General features: G+C 36.7%; 1 protein-coding gene across 2 annotated transcripts in view; it reads right to left on the bottom strand.

Moving 5' to 3' along the window:
- Positions 1–10,865, bottom strand: part of PARD3B (par-3 family cell polarity regulator beta) — a 1,088,076-nt gene that overhangs the window by 364,117 nt on the left and 713,094 nt on the right. The window lies entirely within an intron of this gene.

Here is a 10,865-nt window from a genome sequence, read left to right as displayed (position 1 = left end):
ATGCTGCTAAGTTGCTTCAGTCATGTCCAACTCTGTGCGACCCCGTAGATGGCAGCCCACCAGGCTCCTCCGTCCATGGGATTTTCCAGGCAAGAGTACTGGAGTGGGGTGCCATTGCTTTCTCTGGTAATGTAAACTATACAGTTTATTCTGTACATTCAAAATTTTCAGTGAGATAACACCCTATTGAGGAAAACAGCTTCCGTAACTTGTATCAAGACTCTCTCAGGAAACAAGAGTTCTAAGACTAAACAATGACAACCTCACCAACATACCTGAGATGATAACTTCCACTTCCATGAATGTAAACACCAGGCTCACAAGCATTAAGAGCACTTGCATTTCTATTTGCACTGATGTGAAAAAAATTCCTGTTAAGCTTCTCTCTCCTAAGGACATCAAATTGAACTTTTTGTCTACAGCTCTTTTCTGCTGGCGCTTCCCAGGTGGCTCAGTGGTAATGAATTCACCTGCCAATGCAGGAGACGTGGGTTTGATCCCTGGGTCGGGAAGATCTCCTGGAGAAGGAAATGGCAACCCACTCTAGTATGCTTGCCTGGGAAATCCCATGCTTGGAGGGGTCTGGTGGGAAGTACATGGGGTTGCAAAGAGCTGGGCACGACTTAGCAACCAGAAAAACAACAACTTTTCTGCTGATAAAAGAATTCAGGATCAAAAATAACAAAGCTGACCCTAGATTTTTTTTTTGAATACTATTGTGAAATCACAATCACCTGTTTTGGGTGATCCAAAGAGGCAGGCAGCTCCTGGCTTCTATTGCTGTATCTCCTAAATAAATATGTGGAGAGAAGACACACGAACTTGTATTTCATGGTCTTATTAGAATGTGCCTTTTGGAGACTAATTTCTCTTTTCATTATCTTTCTTCTCCCCAAACACACTGCTAATTGTATTTTCAGTGGATGGTAAATACAAGGAGGTTTTTGCTAATCTGTGAAACTCAAGGGATTTTCCCTTTCCAATAGGGCACTGAAAGATGCTAACAGTGCGCCTCGGAGTCGATTTATGATTATACATTACCTCTTTATTCACTTACTTTCTTCTCAAACAGTCTGCAATCATTCCATAGTTAGCAAGCATTACTCATATTTTTTCCCTCTCATGTCTAAATGTGTATTCAAAAGATACACAAGCAGTTAGAAATCTAGATGCGAGTGGAGAATAAAATTAAAAGCCCTTTGAAATAGCATACAACTCTATAATAAAGGATAATAAAAATCAAGGCTGTAGTAACAATGGAACTGCTTTCAAGATAGTAAAAGAATATTTAGCAGAATGGTACTTCCTCATGTTACCACAGATTTTTTAATAGTTTAAATTACATAGGTAATATTAAGATATACATATTATTGACAACCTGTTGAAAAACCAAGAAGAGAAAATGCTATGGATCATCTTCAAAGTAATATAATGATTTCTAAAGAGGACTTGAAAGTTGCCAAAATTTATATTTGTTACTAATTAAGACAAATATTGTATTTAATAAAAAGACATATTGAAAAAGTCAAAGGTATATTGACATAGCTTCCTAAAAATTGCAGATAAAATTTAAGTAGAACTAATTAAAAAAAATTGTCGATGTAAAAGTGAAATATGTAAAATAAGGAATATAGAAAAAGTAGGTGTTAATAAAAACAAATGTTATATATCATATTTGTTTAATAATAAACATTTCTCACTGGAGTGACCAAGATGGCTAGGCTTTGTTTTTGGAAGTAATATTAAAAGAAATTGCAATAGAAATGTCTAAGATGGCTTGAAGAATGAAGCATTTTTCTCTACACATCAGAGAATGAAATTAGTAGGCTGGTAACTTCTGAACGTACAAAGTTGGAAATTTATGATGTATACTAAACCCCAAAATGCCATAGAAAAAGCACATACACATGCTATTTCAAAAGAGTAAGAAGATAAAGAATGCAGATATAAAATTCTTTTAAGATTAATATTTATGTAAATTAAATGGAATATTATTTAAGATTGCAAATTAAATGCAAAAAAAAAAAAATAGTAGTAGTAGTGTTAGTCATTCAGTCGTGTCCAACTTTTTCTGACCCCATGGACTGCAGCCCGCCAGGCTCCCTTGTCCATGGAATTCTCCAGGCAAGAATACTGGAGTAATTGCCATTCCCTTCTCCAGGGGATCTTCCCAACCCAGGGATCGAACCCAGGTCTCCCACATTGCAGGGAGATTCTTTACCATCTGAGCCACCAGGGAAGCCTTCTAAGATCTAGATCTACACACACACACACACACACACACACACATATATGAGGGAAAACTGCCTGATTTTTTAAAAATACTGTAAATGTCCAAGTATAAATTATCTAAGCTAATATATGGATAATGTAAACCAGGAACCAATCCTCAAAAGCAGTAAAGTAGCCAAAGTAACTTCACACACTCAGATGGGTTGTGTGCTCTGTAGCCCTTGGGACACCACTAACCTGACTCATAGGTAGTTAATATGAATAACCCCCTCCCACTCCCACAGGGAGCTGGACAACATGGTAGACTATGGAGTAACTAAAACTAAACAACATAGGTAACTCACAAAAGTAATGCTTTTCAAGCTACACTTACAAATAGCATTTAATATGGCTGCAGAATACAGAGTGACTATAAGCATTGTGGGCTCAGCATGATACACAGCGCATGGTCAGAATACATGATGGACTGAATGAATAAAGTGAGTGTTTTCCAAAATGTAAGCTCACAACATTTCAAACAAGAAAGTAGATACTCAGTCTAGGAGGAACTGGTAAACTCTTAGGCAAGTGTATTTTATACTTTTACTGAATATTTCTCTCCTGGATTCATAGTCAAGATGGAGAAGACTGGCCTCAAAGTAGCAGCTTTTTAGATCACTGCTTGTGGGTTTACATCTTTGCTGAAGGAGGAGAAGGTCATGGGAAGGAAAGAGCCTCTATGGAAGCTGACCCAAGTGTAGAGAGGGAATTTCCATCTGCTTCCACTCCAGTTGTGTTTTGCTACCCTCAGAAGGAGCAGAGTTCACCCTAAGATTAACAAAGGAATGAAAGCTTTCCACTAGGTAACAATGCAAAGAAGAAATGGATAGCTCGATTTTTCCAACATTAATGGGAATTCACAGTATTCACTCTTTAGTAATTGAGAGTTGATTGTATATATAAATACTTAGTTGTAACTGTTAAAGTGAAAATTTAGGTTAAAGAAAATCACTGAAGCAATCAACACAATTTATTATTCATTACATTCCTGCAATGTATGTGTTAGTTGCTGTTCAGAGAACACTGAACTAGTTTATATGTAATTTTTACTGTCTACATTGTAAGACTCCTTTATTTTCAATTATGTTAGGCATTTTAAGTTAAATTTAGGGGGAAAACTGATATATAATAAAAGGGACAATTTTTAATTGGTTAACTCATCTGTCTTAAGTCCAATTACCTGTTTTCTATCCAGAATCCTTTCTCATCATGACCAGTTCAAAGCACTCATCTCCCCATGCATTCTTGCACTTCTAGGTTACTATGTAATAGTTCTGAATAATAAGATGTAAACAAATCTTCTGAGGTTAAATTTCTGGAAAGCTACTGTTTTCTGGATAAAAGAAGCAGAAACAGCTATTATGTCTTTTGCATCTTCATCTATCCTCCACCCTGCCTGGAACAGGGAAGGGCAGCTGCCTTTTTGCAAATATGAGGTTGAAAGCCACACAGTATGGATGAAGCAACAGGAGGTCAGAAGGAGCCTGGAGATATGGTGACTTGTTTGAGCACCTATACCAATCCTGGCCAGATTGCTTTTGCCCTTCTTGATGCCTAAGAAAAATAAACTCTTTTTTGGTGAAACCATTGTCATTGACTCCACTAGTTGAAACAAACACATCCTAGTAAAAACAACTAATTATGAAAATGCAATGGTCCTTACATGTAATATGTTAAACTCTACACATTTCCTGCTACTGGTGCTGTTTGTTCATGATAAGTTCAGGACAGTTTAGTTCAGTCACTCAGTTGTGTCTGACTCTTTGCGACCCCCTGGACTGCAGGATGCCAGGCCTCCCTGTCCATCACCAACTCTCAGAGCTTACTCAAACTCGTGTCCATTGAGTCGGTGATGCCATCCAACCATCTCATCCTCTGTCATCCCCTTCTCCTCCTGCCTTCAATCTTTCCCAGAATCAGGGTCTTTTCAAAAGAGTCAGTTCTTCCCATCAGGTGGCCTAAGTATTGGAGTTTCAGCTGTGGCATCAGTCCTTCCAATGAACACCCAGGACTGATCTCCTTTAGGATGGATTGGTTGGATCTCCTTGCTATCCAAGGGACTCAAGAGTCTTCTCCAACACCACAGTTCAAAAGCATCAATTCTTCGGCGCTCAGCTTTCTTTATAGTGCAACTCTCACACAACTACTGGAAAAATCACAGCTTTGACTAGACGGACCTTTGTTGGTAAAGTAATGTCTCTGCTTTTTAATATGCTGTCTAGGTTGGTCATAACTTTTCTTCTAAGGAGCAAGTGTCTTTTAATTTCATGGCTGCAGTCACCATCTGCAGTGGTGATTTTGGAGCCCCCAAAAATAAAGTCTGACACCGTTTCCATTGTTTTCCCATCTATTTACCATTAAGTGATGGGACCGGATGCCATGATCTTAGTTTTCTGAATGTTGAGCTTTAAGCCAACTTTTCCACTCTGTCTTTCACTTTCATCAAGAGGCTCTTTAGTTCTTCTTCACTTTCTGCCATAAGGGTGGTGTCATCTGCATATAAGAGGTTATTGATATTTCTCCCAGCAATCTTGATTCTAGCTTGTGCTTCATCCAGCCCAGCATTTCACATGATGTACTCCACATATAAATTAAATAAGCAGGGTGACAATATAAAGCCTTGACGTACTCATTTCCCAATTTGGAACCAGTCTGTTGTTTCATGTCCAGTTCTAACTGTTGCTTCTTGACCTGCATACAGATTTCTCAAGAGCCAGGTTAGGTGGTCTGATATTCCCATCTCTTGAAGTATTTTCCACAGTTTGTTGTGATCCACCCAGTCAAAGGCTTTGGCATAGTTAATAAAGCAGAAGATGTTTTTCTGGAATCCTCTTGCTTTTCCAATAATCCAACAGATGTTTGCAATTTGATCTCTGGTTCCTCTGCCTTTTCTAAATCCATTTTGAACATCTGGAAGTTCACAGTTCATGTACTGTTGAAGCCTGGCTTGGAGAATTTTGGAGGATTACTTTGCTAGCGTGTGAGATGAGTGCAATCGTGCAGTAGTTTGAACATTCTTTGGCATTACCTTTCTTTGGGATTGGAATGAAAACTGACCTTTTCCAGTCCTGTGGCTACTGCTGAGTTTTCCAAACTTGCTAGCATATTGAGTGCAGCACTTTCACAGCATCATCTTTTAGGATTTGAAATAACTCAACTGGAATTCCATCACCTCCACTAGCTTTGTTCATAGTGATGGTTCCTAAGGCCTAATTGACTTCACATTCCAGGATGTCTGGCTCTAGGTGGATGATCACACCATCGTGATTATCTGGGTCATGAAGATCTTTTTTGTACAGTTCTTCTGTGTATTCTTGCCACCTCTTCTTAATATCTTCTGCTTCTGTTAAGTCCATGCCATTTCTATCCTTTATTGTTCCCATCTTTGCATGAAATGTTCCCTTGGTATCTCTAATTTTCTTGAAGGGATCTCTAGTCTTTCCCATTCTATTGTTTTCCCCTATTTCTTTGCATTGGTCGCTGAGGAAGGCTTTCTTATCTCTCCTTGCTATTACTATGGCCGAAGGTTCATGACATTGTACAGGAGGCAGTGATCTAGACTATCCCCAAGGAAAAGAAATGCAAAAAGGCAAAATCGTTGTCTGAGGAGGCCTTACAAATAGCTGTAAAAATTAGATAAGCGAAAGGCAAAGGAGAAAAGGAAAGATTTATGGTAAGTATGTTCTATCCAATATAAATATAATTTTGAGGAAAATAATCAGAGGGATTAGGGGACATATGATCTAAAACAGGACTGTCTAAGAAAATGTGTGACAAGGTGATAAATATATATTTCAGTGTTACATTTTGAGAAATCTAATTAAGCAAAACTTTACCAGAATCAAACTCCTTGCCTTTCATTCAAGGAATCAGACAAAATAGGAACATCTTGTTACTAATCTTAACAGAGGAAGCTAATACAGTGTTAAAATAAAACCAATTTAAGATAAAATAATTTATATGTCCAATATAATCTTTTTTATTGAAATATAGTTGATATATAATATTATATTAGTTTCAGGTGTGAAACATAATGACCTTTTTTTTGGTATACATTAAGAGATAATCAATGAATCTAGTTAATACTATAAAACATTTTCTTTCAAAACCAATGTGAATGCATTAGTGGAAACCAACCTGGGGTTTCTGGTCGATATTTGGGTCGCTTTAAGAAAACAATAGGCAACATTAACGAGGATTTGTGAGTTAGTTCTAAATATCAATATGATGATGACTAGCAACTGTACATTTTAGTAAGCTCAGAAACATCCTAAAAGAGAAACTACTTTTTCTTTGGGTTAAAATTATACACACATGTTACTGGCATGTTTACTTATATTTTTCTGGCATGTTTACTTATATGTCAATAATTAGAGACTGAATCATCACAGTCAATCACTATTACTTATCAATGTTATTTTTTTCATGAAGGAAATTCTTCCGACATTGAGGCTATGAGGGTTTCCTGCTATCATCCTCAGTAGCAAATGCTTGACACTGGAGTTTCATATATTCTCAAGTGACTCTGAAGGCCCTTGTCTGGCAGCAATCTGATATTTTGCTGAGGCATGAATCTGAATCACTGCAGAAAATGCACATGACACAAAGTCCAGCTTCTGAAACCTTTAGAGCATGATTTTTCTCCACTTGTCTTTGGATATATAGGAATGCATCTCAAGTGATCATTTTCTAGATCCAGGTAAGCTATAATGGAGTAATGTAATTTATGATCAAATTTATTTTAATAGCAGCATTTATTATTTTTCACAGTGTGAAGGGCTTCCCTGGTGGCTCAGATAGTAAAGAATCTGCCTGCAGTGTGGGGAACCTGGGTTCGATGCCTGCGTTGGGAAGATCCCCTGGAGGAGGGCATGGCAACCCACTCCAGTATTCTTGCCTAGAGAACCCTCAAGGATAGAGGAGCCTGGTGGGCTACAGTCCATGGAGTCAAAAGGAGTTGGACACAACTGAGCAACTAAGCCCAACAACAACAGTGGTGTGACAATCGGTGTTGTTTGGTTCTTCCAACCCCATTCCCAGCCAACTTCTTTCTTCTTGCAACTGGAATAGAGGCTAGAAAATCAAATACTTATACCCCAGCCAACTCTGGGCCAGAAGCTATGTGCAGAAGCGGGTTGGAGCCTCCTGGGGGAAGGCCTTCGCTTTTACTAATAGCAAAGACAAACGTGGCACTATCCTTCCACTCCTTTTAACCTTTTCTTGTCTTCACCAAGGGGTTTATGCCCAGAGCTGCCATGAGAGAGTCAAAAGGGAGAAGCTAAGACAGCAAAAGATACAACCAACCCAGGGAACTCCCCTCTCCTCCTCTTCCCTGCCAGCAGGTGCATTTACCTATTATAAAAAAATATAAATACAAATCCTACTTCTTTAGTAGAGCTTTCTGTTACTTGTAGCTTGGAGCATTTCTAACTGACACAAATAGTATTATTAATTAATTTAGTCCTATACTTAGAGCATTATTGTCTGAAGGACCCGAAGATTCTCTTAAAACCTTCCATTATTTGGTTTATTTCAGGAAGAAAACTACATATAACACTGCTATTTGTGAATTAGGAGATTGGTGAAAGTATCAGGAGGAATTCTAGAAAATATTTAGCCTATGAAGCATTCCAAAAGTGGAGATATATATAGCTTCCTTTCAGGTGATCCAATTCACGTTGCTTGCTCAACTAGGCAAATATCTTTCATATTTTAATTTGGTTTTTGCAAGGGAATATTTTTACTAGGAAAAAAATATTTCTGACAGTTAAAATGATTATTACTGTTCAGAGGGAAATTACTAATTATACCTTGTCACAGACTAATGCATTTTTGTTTGTCAGGTCTGAGTTTGGTTATTGAGAATTAGCAGCCCAGGAGCTCAATTGCCCCTGGGGGAACTTAAAAACAATCAATGAATTTCCTAAATATAAATTCCTGAACACAAAAGTTCTCAGAAACTCTAACAAGGTGTGAACATTGATTTCTCTCTCCTACACATGAAACATGACCTGAGAAAGACTTCCTTTTTTATGTCTGAATTATACTACTAACGACAAAAACCAGCAATTGGAAAATAACTTGCAAGTAGTATACTTAGGGTATCATTAGTTTCCTAAGAGTAAGTATCAAAAAGTTTTTAGCACAAAAGTCTAAATGCTATTTTAAAAACACTCGAGACCTTTAATCACCGAGAACTTGAATTCAAGGAATTAGGAAAGTATAATAAAATAAGTTGTTATCTAGGTAGGAATTTATCTACCTTGTTCTTCTGAAGTCAAATGCAATTAATTCTAAACTTTGAGTGATTTATTTTAAAAAGTTTAAAGTGACTTAGGTTCACATCTAGAACCCTTACTATTTGCATTGACATCTCAAGTTTCCTCATCTATAAAATGGAATAATACCCACTCTTCCAATCTCACAGGTTTTCTGAAATGGGATGATTTATATTTTATTAATAAGATGAACCACTTGCTTGGTAATTCACACTTGAGCATGTCTTTTTTCTTTTTTTTTTTTATTAGAACATTACATTTTCTTCCTTTTGAGCAATTCCAGTCCACAAATGAAATAACTTCTAAGAGAGTCTCTTGTTATCATCTCATTAATGAGGTTGTTAAAGTGATGTGATTTCTTGTTCTTTTTCCACTTCTTTTCCAGTCATGATCATATTTAAACCTTCACTCATTTCAAAAATGTTTCCAAAGAGTTAAGAGGTCTCTTTTGCCAAACTTCTAGTACATTCCCTGAAACTATATATATATATTTTTTAATTTTTTTAGCTTATTTTGGACTGGGCATACATTTCAGAATTAAAATTTTAGTATTACTTATGGACCTTCCTTTTTACTTTTTTATTCACAAATTACTGCCTTATAACACTCGTGACATTAGAGCACTAGGTTCTTTACACTTCATTTCAAATTAAATGTTTCTGTGCACTTGAAACTCAATTTTCTTTCTCTTGTTTTCCCAGGGTGTTCTTAACGCCCAGAAAAGTATAGCATCTTAAGAGTGCTGACCAGTAATCTGAATCAATACTGGCCTCTGCCAGGATCTTTTACTACAAATCTCTAACAATTCTTTTGTTCCTAGTGTTATGACAGAGTCAATTTGATTTCCAAGTTGATGCTCATTTCTCTCCTAATATATTGGAATAAAGTGTTTTCAAGAACCAATTATACAAGCAGACCTTAATCGGTCTGTCTTCATGCTTATTTACTTTTACTAATGCATGTTTGTCACAAGACATGGTGATGCACAACCTCTAATTTACTTTGTGATCAAATCCCTGATGATCAGCAGTTCCTACTTTGGCACAATATTAATGAGTTCTTGCAGTTGACTCTAAAACATTTCGGTGTCAGCATTCTTTCTTGCTGGAGAAGGCAAGGAGAATGATGGTTATGTTCACTAGGCCTCTCTCACTAAAAGACCCGGGATGAGAGCGGCCCTGCCATTTAGCCTTAAGAGTTTGATTAATAACCAACAAAGTTGGTACCATATAAAATATGGCGGCAGCCTTTTTCCTTACAGTATTAAGAAAAACATTCTTCCTTTAGTCTAGAGATTAAATTAGTTATCTTGAATGTCTGAGGTCCTTCAGGATACCCAGGAATTTTCTGTCCTCTTAAAATCAAGCCATGGACTAAAGAACATGCTAGGAATTGCTAAAAACTAAAATTTCAGTCTTTTCATTCTTTTTGTTTATTTGTTTACTATCATTATTTGTTAAATGGATTTATTCAGTATTCAGTCTTCAATCTTCCTTCTCTCTAATGAAGCCAGCTACTAAACTGGAATATTTTACTGCTGATATAAATTACAATGAGATCAAAGTCACCTCTGAGGACTGCAGGATCATTAAAATTAGGGCATACTATGACATTTGCATGACATTTTTGCTTCTGAGCTTGCTTTTGCTTTCCCTGTTGTCTGGAATGCCTTCCTCTCTCTTCTGTCATGATCCAAATCCAGCCAATCCTTCAAAGCTCAGGCTAAATCCTTCCTTGATGAATACAGCCCACGCTGCTCTTGCCTGTCTCTAAACCCTGTTGCCCTCTTGTTTGTGTCACACAGTCTGGTACTTTCTATTTCAGTCTAGTATTTATAAATCACTTGTTCTTAATTGTTTCATATGTATAAGTTTTACTTTCTCTGAAAATTTGCTCCCTATGCCTTTTACTTCTTTTGGGTTCTCACAGTATTTCATGCAATATCAAGACATGGCAAGAAGTCAAGAGTTACTATCTAATGTCATAATTTGTATGAGTGTATGAATGTTAAAGAAGTTCTGTTATCAGTATTGGCAGAAATGGAGAAATATAACTGGGACTATAAAAGAAAAAGGGAACATATAAGAAAAGGGAACATAGAGTGAATTCTCATCTTTAAAAATCCAAAGTATGCATTATTAAAATTTCAAAATGCATTAGCTTAGCTTTAATTTTAGCAAATAAATTAAATAAATAAAAACCTTTTGGAAAATAACAGCAGATATTCTAAATTTTGTGAGAGAAATGCCCCCTTTCCTACTTTTTCTTTAGTATCATTAAGATTGAAGACAGGATTCTTTTTGTTGAGAATGCTCC

This window comes from Bison bison, unplaced genomic scaffold, assembly GCF_000754665.1.
Source record: "Bison bison bison isolate TAMUID 2011002044 unplaced genomic scaffold, Bison_UMD1.0 scf7180017864471, whole genome shotgun sequence".
NCBI lineage: Eukaryota > Metazoa > Chordata > Mammalia > Artiodactyla > Bovidae > Bison > Bison bison.
Note: the sequence above shows the minus strand (reverse complement) of the source record. Positions and strands in the feature narration are given on the sequence as shown.